Raw genomic sequence first — 17,194 nt, 5'->3', positions numbered from 1 at the left:
TCCAGCTGCTTTTCCATTCAGGCAGCTGTCCTGTCCAAGCTGGGAGGTCTGGTCGCCTTATTTTCAAGTTGAATCAACAAGCATCCATGAACTGCCTCCCCGGTTGTTAACTGAGTACTAAATTGGTAAGAACTCATTTCCTCCTCTGTGGGCTCTAACCACGCCCATGACACAAGATTCCTGAGCTGGACGCTGCTGGGAAAGAACCACATCAGGGGAACGGCTTAGCCCGCATTAGAAAAGCAGAGTCTATGGGGCGAGCTGATGAAACAAGTGGAAATATGTAGGACCTTAAAGGACCCATAGGCTTGGCTTGTCGGAAAGCTGAGCCAGTGGGCACGGGGAGGCAAATCCCAGGGGAAATCACCAACTGAGAGCCTGGGAGAGCCAGGTGGCAGGGAACAGAGAGGACCAGGCAGGCGGGAGAGCCCTACGACCAGGAGGCCTTGACTGTGGCCTGATTCCGGGCTGCTGTGGGCGTTCCTGCTGGTCAAGTTGTTCCTACACGGTGGGCCCTGTGCCTGTCATTCATCACAAAACTCTGGACGCGCTGGTCCTACCGCCTCCATTTGAAAGATGAGGAAATTGAGGTGCAGACAGGCCATGAGACTCGTCCAGAGTCACACAGCTTGTCCTCAGTAGAGCTGGGTTTTTGGTTTAAATTTTAAAATATTTCTTTTATTATGGTAAATTTTTAATGGATATGTTATATATATAAGTATGTATATATAAATGTATACATATATATAACTTGCCATTTTAAACCATACAATTCAGTGACATTGAGTACATTCACAATGTTGTATAACCATCATCACTATCTATTTTCACAACTTTTTCATCACTGCAAATAGATACTGTGTCCATTAAGCAATAACTCCCCCCTCCCTCTGCCCCAGCCCCTGGTAACCTCTAATCTGCTTTCTGTGGGTAGAGTTGGAAGGAGCCGTGACTGGCCGGGAGGCATCAGCCCTGCCTTGAACCATCAACTCTGCCCGCCCCACTAGTGTGGGTCTTTCCTCTTGTGGAGAGGAGAGAGTGAGGGATGGACGTTTGGGCTCAAGCATGCTCCTCCAAGCTTTCCCAGGAAGTTCCCATGGTGTGGGCCAAGATAGGGACTTGGGAAGAGAAGGAAAGGGGTTCAGTTGCCCAGATATATTTTATAAGCAGACTTGTTACATTTCTGGACCAGTTGGGACTCTGTGTCACGTATGCCAGAAATCTCAACTACGCTGTGTCAACCCAAGAGCATCTGATGGGCACAAGGCATGGAGAAGTCTAGAGACGGGGCCAGTTTCAGGCAGGCTTTCCGCATGGGGTCACGTGATGCCAACAGAAGCTGGTTGCTCCTTGTCCAGTTGTTGACTCAGTGTCCCCTAAGTTGGCACCCTCGCAGGCAGTCCCTCCCCTCAGGATCTGCAACAGCTCCAGCCTCATGTTCTCTCAGGTTCACGAGCAGCAGGAGAGAGTCCCACGGGGTCCAGCGCTCAGTCACTGTGGTGATGCTGTGAGATGCTCTGATTGGCTTAGACCCAGGTCACATGGCTGACCCCGCCCAGAGCCCTTGGGTGCAGAGGCAGGGTGGGATGGTTTCTCAACCGAAGTCTAGATGGAGTCACCAGAAGTAGGGTGAGTGGATGCTAGGTTTCCAAATCAACAGGTAATGACCAACACTTACTGGGCCCAACCACGTAGGGCTGTTGAGCAGGCTCATTGAGTTAATACATTTAAAGTGCTTAGAACTATGCCTGGCACAGGCAAGTTCTCACTAAATATTAACTCCCATTGTTACTGTGTGCTAAGCACCATTCTCAGTTCCTTGCTGGCACCATATCATTGAATCCTTACGTGTCCCATGAAGTGGGTGTTATTTTCTCCAACTTATAAGTAAGGAAACCAAAGCTCAAAGAGGTTATGCAACTCAACTGAGGCCACACAGCTAATGAGAGATGGAGCGAAGGCTGGAACCCTGGAAGTCCTACCCCAGAGCTTGTGGGCTTAACCACACTACGATGTGGCTTCAAGAAGGATGCCCATTCCATATATAGGAGCCAAGAGGCAATGGCAGTAGGCTAGATGGTAATGTATTTAAGTATCCCATAATGGTATACATCTGATTCTCTCAGGAGCCAATTTTCACCCTGGTTTTAATTTGGAAACCCTTTTAAACCATGTGAATGCTTTTAAGATATAATTCTGAAACATGTAAGAATTAGCAATACCTCCCCATCATTTTGGCGGCCAGAAAGACTTAATGTAGCTTCCAAAGTTTTGTAACTTACAACAAGGCAGAAACTTACACACTGAGAAAGTGCGATTCAATGAATAATGGGAATCTGGATTATTCCCAAATAAAGCTGTTATCATAAGAATTTATGAACAGAGGAATAAAAGACGTTTTGCAGAGTCTCCAGAGGCAGCTATTAGACATGAAAATCAAACTTTGCAGTGCTTTAAATGTTATTTATCACATCTGTCTCTCTTTTGTGGTCCAGCGCCTGGAGCCCCAAGCCTGTGATCACATTGTTTTAAGTGGGTAGGATCACCAGTGGCTGCTCCCACGTGGAGGTAAGACGACAGGGAAAGATAAATGGGGTGGGGATGAGACACAAATGGCTCCCTGTCTGTGAACAGAACACAGGAGGTAGATAGGATATCCAGCTCAAGTTCAGTGCCTAAAACCATTTCTGGAAGCTTAACATCAGGATTTTTCCATTAAATCAACTCAGAGGATGTTGGGTAATGAAATGAAATATTAATCTCTGCTCTTATTTCTACATATAGCCCAGGGCCAATGGGGCTTATCCGGGTGTGAGTGGGGAGGACGAGATGCCAGCTTTGCCCATCTTGCCCCAGTGGTCCTGCTCAACTTCTAGAAGTCTCCGTGGAAGGGGTGAGCTGCTCCCCACCTAAACAGAAGCCAAAGCAACTGACCTCTGTGGGCTGCTCAGCTGGGGTCAGACTGTGCCCTGCCTCCTGTGCATGGCATTTCAGAGGGGTCCCAAATGGCACCCTGATAATTCATTCCAGCAAGTCTATAGTCCTGGGGAGCCCTTTAAAACTAGCTTACTAAGAAAGCTCAGCCAGCAGGTCACCTGGCTACTGTCCATAAGCAATACGTCAGTGAAGACAAGTAATGTTGGTCCACAGATTTGGGGTTATTAGCTCTCTAGTGATGGAAGAACTTCTGTTGGATGCCATTCAAACTTCTTGATCCAAAATGAGGCCTTATATACACTGAGCAGCCCTCCTCCCTGATGTGAGCCATCTTGACAGGAGCCAGCAGTGTCCATGAAGGGAGCTCAGCCCTGACCAACACCCTCAGTGGTCTAACATGGTTCTCCTCTCAGAGTTCATCATCTACGTGGTCATTGCCCACACCTCCTTTTCTGGCATATCTCTTACTTCTTGCAAAGCCTTTTTGAAGTCATAATTAGGACTGTTAAGCTCCCTCTTTTGCCCCAGTCTTCACCCTAGCACCAATCCCATAACAGTAATACCCTCTGTTTGGTTGTATTACTGTTTCTGCAAAGATTGGCAGCGTCGCCCTGATTCTACTGTCTTCTCCCCAACCATTTCTGGGTGCCTCCTTTTCTGCCTGAGTGTGGTAGTCTGCCTTTGCCTGTCCACAGGTCTAGATGGCTAACACATATGCCGTCCCAGGAATGTGGGCTTCCTGTGTAAGGTCAGGGTCACCTGAGAGTCTGAGAGGTGGGCAGACACAGTTCCTGGAAGATGTGGCAGGACCTCAAAGGCAGTCCACCACTTCCCAGCCCTGTTCCTTGATGAAGCCTGACCGTTCTCTCCCTCTGCACAATTAAGGACCGCTGTGCACAGCAGCTCTTGTCCCAGAGAGCCCCCTAGAGCCACCCTCTCCCTCCCCCTCCTTCTTTCCCACCTTTATCTCCCCAGCTAACGATCCCCTGTCAGCTTTACTTTCCACCTCTGCATGACAGACACTGCCCTCCCCACTTTGCAAGCCTTCCAGCCCCTCTCCTCGACTGCTATTATCAGTCCCAGCCCTCCTGCCCATCGGCTCTCGACCCTGAACATTCCGTGGGTCCTAGCGGAGGTGACTGCTCCGGGCGAGGGGCACCCCCTCTACCTCCCTCTGTCCCACAGAATCTGATGTTCACACTGGAGGGCACTGCCTGGAGATGTACAGGACTCTGACAGGGCTTTGGGACAAAGGCAGGAGAGACACAGTGACCAACTGAGAAGGAAAGAGTATCTGCTTTCTGTAAAACAGTAACCTGGGAGGACCGGCTCTCTGCATTTGAGAGAGTTGGATTTGAATGATAATTCTGAGGACCAAGACCTGGAAAACTAGGTGCCCACATGCACCCCGGGCTGAATCTCAGAGTTCACAGCCCTCCTGATGGACATGTTGTTTATCCCTCTCGTTCTCTAGAAACTGGGAACTGCCCACAGATGACAGCCAGCACGAAAACGGGGTGTCAGTCCTACAAGCGCAAGGAAATGCATTCTGCTAACAACCTGAACCAGCAGGAAATGAACTCCCTCCTGGACCCTCCAGAAGGCAGCGCATCTGCCGACAGTTAGCCTGCAGTCTGCTGAGACCTACAGGACATAGGATGGCACATTTGCGTTCTCTGAAACCACTAAGTTTGTGACAACAGAAAACTAATACAGGGGCAGAGAGGAAAGCAGAGTCTGTGACCTGATTGGCTCCTGGTCTGAGCCCTGTGGCAGGAGGGCTCTGGGCAGAGAGTGACACAGCAGTTATCAAGTGAGATCCTGCATGGCACCCGTAGGGGACAGACATCTTGCCCATTTCGAGAAGGAGCATAGAGAGAAATGAGGGAACCCCGCACACTCGGGCCCTCCGGAGTTTGTCCGGAACATTCTCCCAGAGTGTACCTGCAGCAATGGTGAAAGAGGATGCTTGCCCTCCACAGCTCTGTGAACAGAGTGTCAATGAGGAGAGCCCGTGTGAGATGCCCAGGGGGTCCCAAATACAAGCCATAGAATTTGAGCATCTGTGACAGAGTGAACTCATTTAGCAGGCTGATAATGTCTGGGGAAATTCAAGCTAAGCAAAGTTTTAACCTCCCTGAGCCTCGATTTCTTCATCTGTAAAATGAGGGAAACAATAGCTACCCCAAAGAGTTGTTGTGGGGCTGAATTAAATCAGGTGAGCAAGTGCCTTCTGTTCCCGGATGACGACAGCCGCTTACTCCCTTCCTCCCGCTCTTCTCCCTTCCTGTCCTCTGACTCTGCTTTATTCTGCTGTGGCACCACTCTACCTGTCTGCTACAGGTCTTATCTCAAAGCTTCACAGCCTACCTTTGGTGTCCAACGTGGAGCCATGCCAGCCTCTTGGACCCATGTGGCAAGTCACCTTTGCTGGTTCACCTTGGCCACCCCAGCCTGCAGGATGGGTCTGAAAGAGGAGGGACGGTTGCTAACCAGGACGGAGGATGCGGGAGATTCCTGGTGAGTGATGGTTTTGAGTCAAAATGGGCCTGCGGTGGGGTACGGTGGGAGGGCACTGTGTAGGGCAATGATCTCAGGTGTGGGGCAACCTGAGAAAAGAGTGAGTGATGGGACACCTCGGCCCTGGGCCTGGGCCAGCAAACTGACATTCAGTCTTAATTCCAGGAAGTGAGACGAGCCTACTGGAGCGAGTCCAAGGTGGGTCTGAGCCCTCAGGTGGGAAGGTTGGGGTACCTGTCTAGGTGTGGGCAGCCGGGCTGCTTGTTCCCAAGCCCAGGTGCAGATACTTTGCGTTCTTGGGAAAATGCAAAAGATGAACCACAAGGTGGCGCTCAGCACATAAGAATTCTAGGACCACTCAAAGCTTCCCTCCTTCCTGGAACTTAAACTTTTTATTAACTCTCGATTTACGAAAACAATAATATACATAAAAGAAATTCGAGACTTTCCTGGATATCCTTTCCTTTTTCTCCTTTTCCAATATTTCCAGCTTGATTCGGATAACCTAATCCTGCGTTATCCCAAGGTCTAGTCCAGAATGGCAGGAGCAGCCTCCTGAACTCCCAGCAAAGAAAGCTCCATTTCAAAGGGAACTGAGAACAGTAACGAAGGCACAGAACGCCCTGCCATCCGTGGTTTCCTAGATGGATAAACTGTTTTCCCCCCCAGAATACTGAAAGCGGGGCAAAATCTGGGAGTCAGGCAGAGCAGCCTTCAGAATGTGATCTTAGGATTTTCTCCTGACCCCAAAATTCCACCGGTAGGGAGGAGTTCGAGTTTATGCAAAAATTATTCTATTGCTACACACTTCCACATTTTCCCTTTTTTGTACCACGTTACCTTCCGTCGTTTCTCAGATTTCCACTCGCTGTGATGTGCGTCATTCTCTCTCCCCATCCTGCCAAGACAAGTTACTCTCCCTCACCACCAGAGCTCTGTGCTATTCAGGGCCCAGCTGGCTGGCTGCCTTAGGACACGGGGTGGGGCCGAGGGTGACTGGACTGTTCAGAGACCAGATGCACTGGGGAGGGAACCCAGACCTTTGGAACTTTGGAAACAAGTGTGTTCTGTGTCCTTGCAGAAAGTCACATGAACAGCAAATTTCCCAAAATTTTTTCCTCTTATTGTCTTTTCGTGTGTTGTATGTGTGTGTGTGTATGTGTACATAAAATATTAATTTCAACTGCTGTCTGAAATATCCTCACTGAGTTCTGCTGCCTTTCACGGTCAAGGGGGGCCCCTGCCTTGCGGGGTGTGTAGCATCGTTTGTAAGATCCAGCCTGCATGTTCCAACCAGCCAGTGTGAGGTCACCTTCTGCGAGCTTGATTCCCAGGACCATCCAATCTGGGCACCTCGATCACAGTCAGAGTGTGTGGTTGGTTGAGAACTCAGCCCCGTGTCTCCCCAGGACAAGCCCGCCATTGCTTCATCATTGGCTGGGGCCACCCCTGGGAGATGTGGCCTCGATGCAAATACTTAGTAGACAATAAGTGAGAGCTAAAGAAATAAATGATTCTACAACCTTCTTGAAGGTCACCTGTGATGGTGAGAGGAAGAAACAGGACTTTTATAAAAGGAATCCTTTTAGCAGCAAAATCCGTTGAAATCAAGATGTACAGATCTTGATGGGAATATGTACGTAATTTAATATGAAGTCTGCATCAACCCCAAACGATGGAGAGATGAATTTGAAAGTATCAGAAAATGGGTTTTATAATGAGTGAAATAAACAATGTTGAAAAATATCCAATGATATAGAATAATGTTCTGAAATGAAAATAGCAAGCAAAAGAGTAAATTCAAAGTATAATAACATGTTTTATAAAGATTTTACCAGTGGTTATCTGTGCCTGGTGGAATTATGGATGATTTTTCGTTTTTGTTCTTTGTTTTCATAGATATATTTTATTTGGCACTTTAAAAATATTTTTAAAGGCACCAGCTAAGACTCTCGCACCCTGTCGAGATTCACTCTCTGCTTCTGATCGGTGGTATCGCAGAGTCAGCGCTCCTGGGTAGTGGAGTGGAGCTGTGCCCTCTCCTTACGTACTGCAGCTTCCGCTGCCATCAAGTTGACAAGGGAGCCCCATCCACCCTCACCCCCCTGGGACTGGGTTCCGCTCCTCCTCTAGGCCGCGGACTCTGGCAGAGCTGTGAACACTCGTGGATTTGAGGTCTCCCAGGGGAGGAATTGAAAAGCAGGGTGAACCCGGAGATATTCCTGCTTACCTAGGCTGACAGCCCTTGTGAGCCCCCTCTCGGCAGGGCCTGGATATGGCTTCCTATGACCTCAGAGTCTGCTGGGATGTGCCTCCGGCCACGGCTTGTGGTAATCCCCTTCTGCTTCTCCTCCCTCTGCAGACTGCTCAGCCAAGGGGGCACGCAAGTTCTCCCTGGTTCTATTCCGTGGCTCCATGCAGATGCATCTGCCTTCCCACCAGCGGTGTTAATTAAGCAGCGTCCATGGGCCCATAACACCTAGGCATCGAGCAGACCCAGCGGAACGCAACTCCAATGACTGAATTCCTCTCCCGTCACGTGACACGGTGAGGTTCTACAAACAGAGACCTTAATCTGTTAACTACTCTTTTGGGTCATAATACGATCTCCTTGCGAGTTACCTGGATTTTTTTAGAAAATAACTCATTCATCTGTAAGGTTTTAGTCCCCTTTCTTTTCGGACCATAGCGGGAAAACTTGGCAAGAAGCAGCCTTGGCTGGGCATGTTCATTTCATCCCAGGCCATTCCGGCCAGCGTCACGGGCCCAGGCTCATATGGTCAGAATCCCTTTCTCCCCTTATGATTTTGCTGCTTAAAGAGAAGGACAGAGTCTGGCTTAATTAGAGGCCTGGCCTCATTTTGACAATCTTTTGAACTCTGCACAGTCCATGAGTTTTACGTATTCCAGCCCTATCATTATTTCTGGAGAAGTGAAAGTCAGCCTTGGTGGTAATACGATCACCTCCCCAAACAGCCATGAGAATCGAGCAAGCAGGACACTTAGCCAAATTTATCTTAAACTTTACCTAGTATTGTCAGGCGCTGTCTTCTAAGACTGAGGGAAACTTCAATTAAATTCTTCTGTTAGAGGCCAGAGTTAGAGGTTATTAAGGAAATCTCTAGGCTGTATTTACTATGTCCATTGCCAGATAGAAAACGACGTAACACAGCCACGTACAGTCACGAACCCACTCGTTCTGGAAGATGGTCCACAATGCTGAGATGTGTTGCCCATCCAGCCCGCGTGCAGCCTGGCCCAGACCATCATCTGTGTGTCCCTTCTGCCCCACTCTCCTCTCGCTACTCTCTTGTCCTACATTCCCTTCAGAGTTTCCCACACAGCAATCATCCCTGGGCTCCATCCTACCAGGAGCCACAGGCCCTTACAGCAGGAGGAGGGGTGACAGGCCCCTGAGAATCTTCAAGGTAAAGGATCTAGAAGTCAGGATTTTCAAGGTGAACTTTCTAGGGGTTAATCCAATGTTTCTCAGGCCAAGAACGGCCATCTTTCATGATTATCGTGCTTCATTGTGCTCGAAAAGCCTCTACTTCTTTACTCTGTGTTCGTGAAGATCTTGACATTGAAGGAAGCAAAGGGCAGCTGGGAAGAAAATGCAATTCTTACACTGAACATCCCCATTAAGATGGCTGTAAGGTCCCCATCTCCAGCCTCTCTGTCCCTCAGCCTGCTTGCACCTGACAGCTCTGGTTGACCCACAGGGAGAGAAGGCTCGGGCGGAACGTGAGACCTCTATACAGACAGTCCTTGACTTACGATGGTTCCACTTACGATTTTCCACTTTAAGGTGGTGTAAAAGCAATATGCAGTCTGTGGAAAGTGTACTTTGAATTTTGATCTTTTTCCAGGCTAGTGATATGCGGTACGATCCTCTCTCATGATGCTGGGCAGCGGCAGCTAGCATAGCTCCCAGTTAGCCATGTGATCATGGGGATAAATAACCGATACACTTAACAACCATCTGTACCCAGACAACCACTGTTTGTCACTTTCAGTGCAGTATTCAATAAATTACATGAGATATTCAACACTTTATTATAAATAGGCTCTTTGTTAGATGGTTTTCCCCAACTGTAGGCTGATGGAAGTGTTCTGAGCACGTATAAGGTGGGCTAGGCTAAGCTAGGATGTTCAGTGGGTTGGGTATATACATGCATTTTCATCATATGATATTTTCAACTCACAATGAGTTTATCAGGATGTAACCCCATCGTAAGTCAAGGAGCATCTGTGCATTTAAGTGTACGGAGATATAGAGCATGTGGAGATGGAGAAATTTACAGCAGTGCTGTCCGATAGAAATATAACGTGAGCCACATATATTTTAAATTTATATTTTAAGTTTTAAATTTTCCAGTAGCTGTATTAAAAAAAGAAAATAGGAAACAAGTGAAATTTATTTAAATGCTATATCTTATTTAGCCCAATATATGCAAAATATTATCATTTTATTATGTAATCAATATAAACATTAATGAGAACTTTAATATCTTCATACCATCTTTGAAGTCTCATGTATTGTACACTTACAATACACCTCAAGGCAGATGCTGAATTTTCATGAGAAAGACTTGATCTGTACTTAAATTTCATAATACTGACAACTGAAGAGATAGATTCCCAAACCTAAGTGGTTCCAAAGATACATCAGAGTTTTCTAGTAAGTGAATCCAGTATCGATTTCAATTTAAAATTAAAGTCAAATAAAATTTTAAAACCTAGTTTCTCAGTTGCACTAGCCACATTTCAAGTACTCAATTGTCATGTTATATGTAGCTTGTAGATACCATATTGGACATGCAGATTAGAGGATATTGTTTCTAAACATAGAAGGATATTAGAGGATTTTGTTTCTAAAGAGTGCATAACAGCAGCAATGGTGCTGGTATATGATAACCACAAATAGGGAGCCTCAGGAGGAAGCTTTGTAAAAATGTTGACCCATGGGCTCATTCTGCTAAGAGAGGTTAGAGTTCGAGAAAAGTATCAAAAACTGGGACATCCCATTCCTTAAGCTCTTTGTCTCAGAATCGCTGTCTCAAACAGCACAGACCCTACTGCACTCTCAGCGTGTGTCTCTTCTGAATGTAGCTCCTTCTAACCCATAACCCACTTTTATTGAAGACCTGTCCACCTTCTGTTAGAGCAAGACCGTAGAGGGCAGCCGTTGTTTTTACGCTTTCATTCTGAGGCCAGGATTCCACCGCAGGCAAGTTGCGTAAACTTGACATTCCTTCCTGGTCATCAAAGTTCTTGCAAAATCTTAATGTTCATGCAAAAATTGGGGTAGGCAAGAAAGCTTTCTGCCAGACCCAATCACTCTCTTGAATAGATGGCTAAGCCTTTGACCAAGATCTTTTCCGTTTGCTTGTTGGTGATTGGAAACCATTTAGATGACATGTTTAGAAGCACCACTTTCATGGGGAGGGGCTCACTCTTGAAAACTCATGCTATGCTTTCCTTGTCATAGTCCAGTCCTAGTTGCTGCAAAGAATCAACCCTCAGTAATTGTTGTAAGTGTGCATGAGGCCCTCTTTACTTGAAGACTTTGGTCATTGATGGTGGAGAAAGGCCTCGGAATTAGGGAGCTTTAACTGCTCCATAATGAAGGAGGTGCACCATGTGTTCAGGTTGGGTAGATAGTGTGACTCATTTCCAGGTTACCTTCCCTGCCTCCAGTGTGTGTGTGCACATGCACACTCTTAAGGAAGGATGGCCAAGGAGCGGCCTGTGGACCTGGGAGAGTCTGATCAGCCCAGCCTGCCAGTACACACATTGGTAATCCAGTACTCCGAAGTTAGCTACCATCTCCACACAATTTCCTCTCCAGGAGGAGATGACAACACTTGGCACTGCTCCAAACTCCTAAGCATCTCCTGGGATCCAGAGAGGGATGGTGTTTTTCTCCAATTGCTCCCTGATTTATTTGCCTATTTCCACCACAGCACAGTCCGGTGGAGAGGGGCCCCAGTTAAAGCCAGCTCTTCCTCATCCTTCAGAATGATGTCTTACACTGTTAGTTCTGGTTAAATTTTGAGGCTGAGCATATTTTTGCCTCTAATTGGTTTCAGATTTCCATCAGGGGCATGACTCATTATCAGGAATTCTTGAGTGCAAACCCATTGGTCCCAACCCCTAGTCTTGGGCACCCTTTTCTAACATCTGTGGGAATCCCTTTGCCTTGATTTTCCCTATAAATTATTTTGAAGATCCTGATGTATTAATTCCTTAACTACCTCCCTCCCTAATTCTCACTTTTTCTTGCAATGAACTTTTAGCCTTTTGCAAAATTCCCTTTCCTTCATGGGTGTTGCCCTGTGAGCCAAGGAAAGTACTGGAACCATATTAGCATCATTATCACACAAGCCAGTTATTTTCAGTTTGCTCTCTGATGGGACTCCCAGATTGACAAATAAACACACAAGACACCCAGTTACATTTGAATTTGAGATAAGCAATGAATAAATGTTTGTATAACTATGTACCAAATATTGCACAAGGCATAGTTATACTAAAAGAAATTATTCACTGTTTCTCTGAAATTCTGATTCATCTGGGCATCTGTACTTAATTTGGCAACCACACCCTTAGATCTGCTCCCTGCCCTTCGTCTGCTCTGCTCTACCTCACAGGGCCTTCATCTCGCAGCTCCCTTGCCCTCCAGATCCCGGAGAAGTTTGGTTAAGTTTGGTGGCAGGAGGACAGGAAGAGCCAGACTACCTGTCCCCTCTCTCCTTCTGGGGGAGCCTCCAGTCGCAGCTATGCTTTCTGATGGCTCCAGCTCTAGGCGGAGATGCCAGCCGCAACTGAAGTTTCCACCAAGTGGCCGGATCCTGGACTGCTATTGATCTCCTCTGTGACGTCCCAGCCCTGGGGACAGCAGCAGCTGCCCTCTGTTGCTGATCTCCACATTGTCTGCCCTCCCTGTCTGGAGACTCTGCCTTTCCAGTACCTGTTTAAGTGATTTCCTGTATTACATGTCCTCTGTTTGAAACATCTAGAGTGGTTTCTGTTTTCCCGACGAGACTTGAACTGAGAAGCGTGTTTACTGTTTATTCTTCCAGTTTCTCTGAGCCCCTTGCACTTCTTCTTCCTTCAGCCTTCGCATATTTCCTTCTGAGAAGAGAAAACGCTGGAATGAGAGCTAACCATCCTCACCTGTTCACACCATGGAGTGGGCGTCTGCTAAGCTTGTCATAAACGAGAAAAAATACTGTGATTTCCTGCTGCAGGGCCACAGTAGGGAATGTCATCACTTCCCAACTTGGATTTATATTTCTTCCTTCCTTTTTTCTTTTTCTTGTGAGGAAGATTAGCCCTGAGCTAACATCTGTGCCCATCTTCCTCTATTTTGTATGTGGGATGCTGCCACAGCATGGCTCGATGAATGGTACATAGGTCTGCACCAGGGATCCCAACTTGAGAACCCTGGCCTGCCAAAGCTGAGCATGTGAATTTAACCACTACACCACTGGGCTGGTCCCTTATATTTCTTTCTTGATAGTGGTACCCAGATATCTGGTCCTTACCAACCCATGACTTCAAAATAAAACCTCATTTCAACACATAACTGGATATTAATGTCATGAGAGATCCCTAAATGTCTAATTACTGGAAAGTGGTCCCCTCACATTACTTCTAAGCTACATTGACAGATGTCCAAGGTTGCTGCCTCCCGTGCTCAGGAGTGGGCCCTCCGATCTTCTTTATGGTCTCCTTGTCCTGCTGACTCCTGCTGCCTCTGCGCCAGTGCCTCCTGAGACCGCTGCCTCACGGCCCCGGCTGGGCTCTGCTGTGGATGCCCGCGCAGCCTCTTCCATGGTCTGCTTCAACTGTGCAATACCCTTGTCCTTAATTCTCCAAAGCAGAGCAGAGACTAGGCAGTGACTTTTAATAGAGACTTCTAGAAATTCGGGAGATAATGGAAGGGAAAAAGATCACAAGAAATGCTTAGTATTGCTACCAATGTTACCACATTCGGAGCCCACCAGCTGGGCTCTCTTTGCCTCCGAGACCAAGCCAAATTGGAAGAAGCTCCCACAAAGAAATGATGCAATTCTTCATTTGCTGTCCCCAGATCTGCATCTCCCTGTTCCATTTGACAGTGGGGCTCCACACACACTTACTCACAGGGGTGTGGTCTAGCCCTGTCTTGCCCCAACAAGATAACTGTGCAATCGTCCTGACATAAATGCACGTATCAGGGGATCAATTCATCAATATCGTCACGTTACAGAGTGGATATCTAGCGAATCCTCTTCCTCTGCACAGTCCTGAGGACGAGCCTAGAGACGATCCTGGGTCTTTGAGGTTCTCTATTCCTGTTATCCTTGAACAGGAAAAGTGTGTGCATGCACATGCCTGGGCACGGGTGCACACACACACAGAGTCATCTCTCTAAAGGCACGAGAATGAACAATAATTTGTGTGCACGGTTTAGTCTAAATGAATATTCACAAAAACCCATTTTTTTCATAAGGAAATATTTTGCAGAGATGCAGTTCTAGAACTCAGCTTACACTTTTAAAAACATCTCTAATAATCGCCCAGAACAATTTACCTCTTCAGAGCTATATTACCTTGAATATTTCCTTCTTAGAAGAGGGTGTTCTTTTTCCCCCAGGAAGCCACCTCTGTGAGCTTTTTAATTACGCAAATGTGAGCGAAAGATGGTGAGCCTCAAAGGCAAATTCTAATATTCGTTCTTGACAGCAGAAGCTACTAATAACCTAAATGATAGGTGTTTTACATTATGAAATATCTGAAGATACAGAAAAAATATAATTAATTGATAAACATTCTTTTAGCCAACCATCAGATTTAAGTAATGCCATATACTAACACTTTTACAGATTTGTTTCATATTTCTTATTTTTTTAGAAAATAAGACATTCTAGATAAAGTTCAAGCCCCTGGTTTATTCCTTTTGGATCTGTCTCTCAACTCACTCCTCCCTGAGACATTGCCGTCATCACGGTGGTTTAAGGTTTTCCTATGCATGCCTTTGAGTTTCCAGTATACAAAATCAGTATACAGGATAACTTTGTATATTTTTAATCCAATGGTTTCAGACAGAATATGCTATTCTTCAAATTTGTTTTTTTCCCCTCAATATTGTTTCAATTTAAATTGATGTTAATGTGTATAAATCTAGTGATTAACCTAGTTCTTTTCTTAAAACTGCAATATTCCTTTCTACCTTAAGTAAGATGACCTTACTCTCACCGTCAAGATAGCATAATAGAGACTGGATTAACCCTCCTGCCTAAAATAGACAAAAAGTAGACAAAATATATGAAATGATGATTTTCAAGACTCTGGACATCAGGCAATGAAGGACAGTGATCCTGTGAGAGAGTCAATCAACAACTACCCAATATTCCAGCTGTGAGGGAGTTTCCAGGCTGTGGTACAGGAAGTGGGCAGCCCAGCAGAGCCTGATGACTCCTTGAGTAGAGAAGACAGAGCCACAGAACAAGAAAATCATGGGGCCTGGAGCTCACAGGACGGAATGCCCGAGAAGAGAGGGCTTCACAGAGACAAAACTCTGGAGATTTGCAAAGGGTCACCTTCAACGATTCAGTTGAATATGATTTGCATATGACTAGCATTAAGAATTTAAGGATTCCTCCCTAGTCTGGAGAAAGAATGACCCAAAAGGATTAGGTAATGGTGCCTGCTGCTGACATAGTCTGAGATTAGTTCCTGTTTTCACCAGCCAGACCGCAGAACTTCATGACTCATGGGACATTTTGTGGGAGTGCACGGAAGAGCTCTGCCTTAATTAGTGGGCAATAATTAGCACTAGATTGAGCATTGCCAGGGTCCCACCTAGAAAATCTTAAAAGCCAGACCCGAAAGGATCTATTTCCAAGTAATGTAGTTGCATTCCAGAATAAAGCTGAAGAGTATCGATAGGAATACAAGAACTTCCGACATTCAACAGCAGTCATACAGAGAAGCAGAAAAGTATGACCCATAAAGGAGAGTTAAATCAAGCAAAATTGGCCTGGATCTGATACAGATGTTAGAATTAGGAGACCAGAACATTAAAGTACAATGATAATAACTGTATTCCATATGGAATTCAAAAAGTTAAGTAGAGGCATGAAATGTATAAAAATGACACAAGCCAAACTCCTACACATGAAAACTACAATGTGTGAGATGAAAAATACATTGGCTAGGATTAACAACATATTTGACACTGCAGGAGAAGAGGCTGATACATTTGAAGACAGAGCAATAGAAATGATACAAAATGAAACATACACAGAGAGAAAAATATGGAAAAAAATGAAGAGAACATCATTGAGGGGTGGGACAACCACAGGGAGCCTGAAACAAATATAACCGGCATCTCCAAAACGGCAGAGACAGAAAAAGAGTTGGAGGAATAATGGCCTCAAATTTCCCCAAATTTGATGAAAATGATAAACTCACAGATCCAAGAAGCTCAGAGAACTCCAAGCACAGGAAAATGAAGAAAAGTATGCCAAGGCACGTAAGAGTCAAATTGCTCAAAAACAATGATAAAGAGAAATTTTAAAAGCAGCCAGACAGAAATGACAAGAGGAACAGCCTGACAAAATAAACAGAAAAGATGTGGGTGACAGCACATTTCTCATAAGAAACAATACAAGTGAGAAGACACTGGAGCAATATCTTTAATGTTCAGAAAGAAAAAAATTGCCAACCTTGAATTCTTCGCCCAGTGAAAATATGTTTCAAAGATAAAGGTCAAATAAAGACTTTTTCAGACCACAAAAGTGGTTCCATCAAGTGAACATATCATAAATTGCTTATCCGTTTCTCTGTTGATGGACATTTAGGTGGTTTTCCTGTCTTTGCACATTGTGCAATGATGTAATGAGCATCACGTGTGTGTTATCTTCTGTCCACACGAGAATTTTTCTAGGATTTGCACCGAGCAGGAGAATTTTGGGTCATAGGTAAGCGCATCTTCAGTTTTACTTGTATTGTCAAAGTCCCTGGAGAGCCACCTGTCAGTACTGGTATTGTCAGATTTAAAATGTTGCTTTCCTCATGAATCTGGATGTTGTATTCTGTTGCAATGGTCTGTTTGTCTATCATGGTCCTGATATAATGCTGTTTAAATTACATAGCTTTACAATAAATTTTAATATCTATTGCACAAGATCCTCTGTATCAGTTTTCGGGGCTGCCATAACAAAGTGCCACAAACTGAGTGGCTTAAGCAACACTGATTTATTTTCTCACAGTTCTGGAGGGTAGAAGTCCAGGGTCAAGGCGTGGGCAGCGTTGGTTTCCTCTGAGGGTCATAGGGGAGATCTCTTCCAGGCCTCTCTCCTTGGCTTGTGGACGGCCATCTTCTCTCTGTGTCTCTTCACATCGTCGTCCCTCCGTACATGTCTGTGCCAAATTTTCTCTTCTTATGAGGACACCAGTCATATTGGATTTCGGGCCCACCCTGATGATCTCATTTTAACTTAATTATCTCTGCAAAACCCTATCTCCAAATTCAGTCACATTCTGAGGTAATAGGGGTTAGGATCCAACATATACATTGTGAGGGGGATACAATTCGGCCCACAATGACTTCTCTCTTAGTTCTTCATCAAAACATAATTCCAGAGTCAGTTTCTTGAGTTCCACAAAGAAAAGCCCATCGGGACTTTGATTAGAAGGGCACTAGATTGACTTTGGGAGAAATGACATATTTGTGATATTGAGC

General features: G+C 45.6%; 1 long non-coding RNA gene across 1 annotated transcript; it reads right to left on the bottom strand.

The window, feature by feature from the left end:
* Nucleotides 1-888: 888 nt before the first annotated feature.
* Nucleotides 889-6,374, bottom strand: LOC138924596 (uncharacterized). Its single transcript, XR_011439573.1, has 3 exons — nucleotides 6,298-6,374; nucleotides 5,308-5,404; nucleotides 889-1,605 (listed from the first exon to the last, which is right to left on the bottom strand). It is a non-coding gene; the product is annotated as an uncharacterized lncRNA (long non-coding RNA).
* Nucleotides 6,375-17,194: the final 10,820 nt, after the last annotated feature.

This window comes from Equus caballus, chromosome 6, assembly GCF_041296265.1.
Source record: "Equus caballus isolate H_3958 breed thoroughbred chromosome 6, TB-T2T, whole genome shotgun sequence".
NCBI classification, from domain to species: Eukaryota; Metazoa; Chordata; class Mammalia; order Perissodactyla; family Equidae; genus Equus; species Equus caballus.
This window is presented reverse-complemented; position numbering and strand designations above follow the sequence as displayed.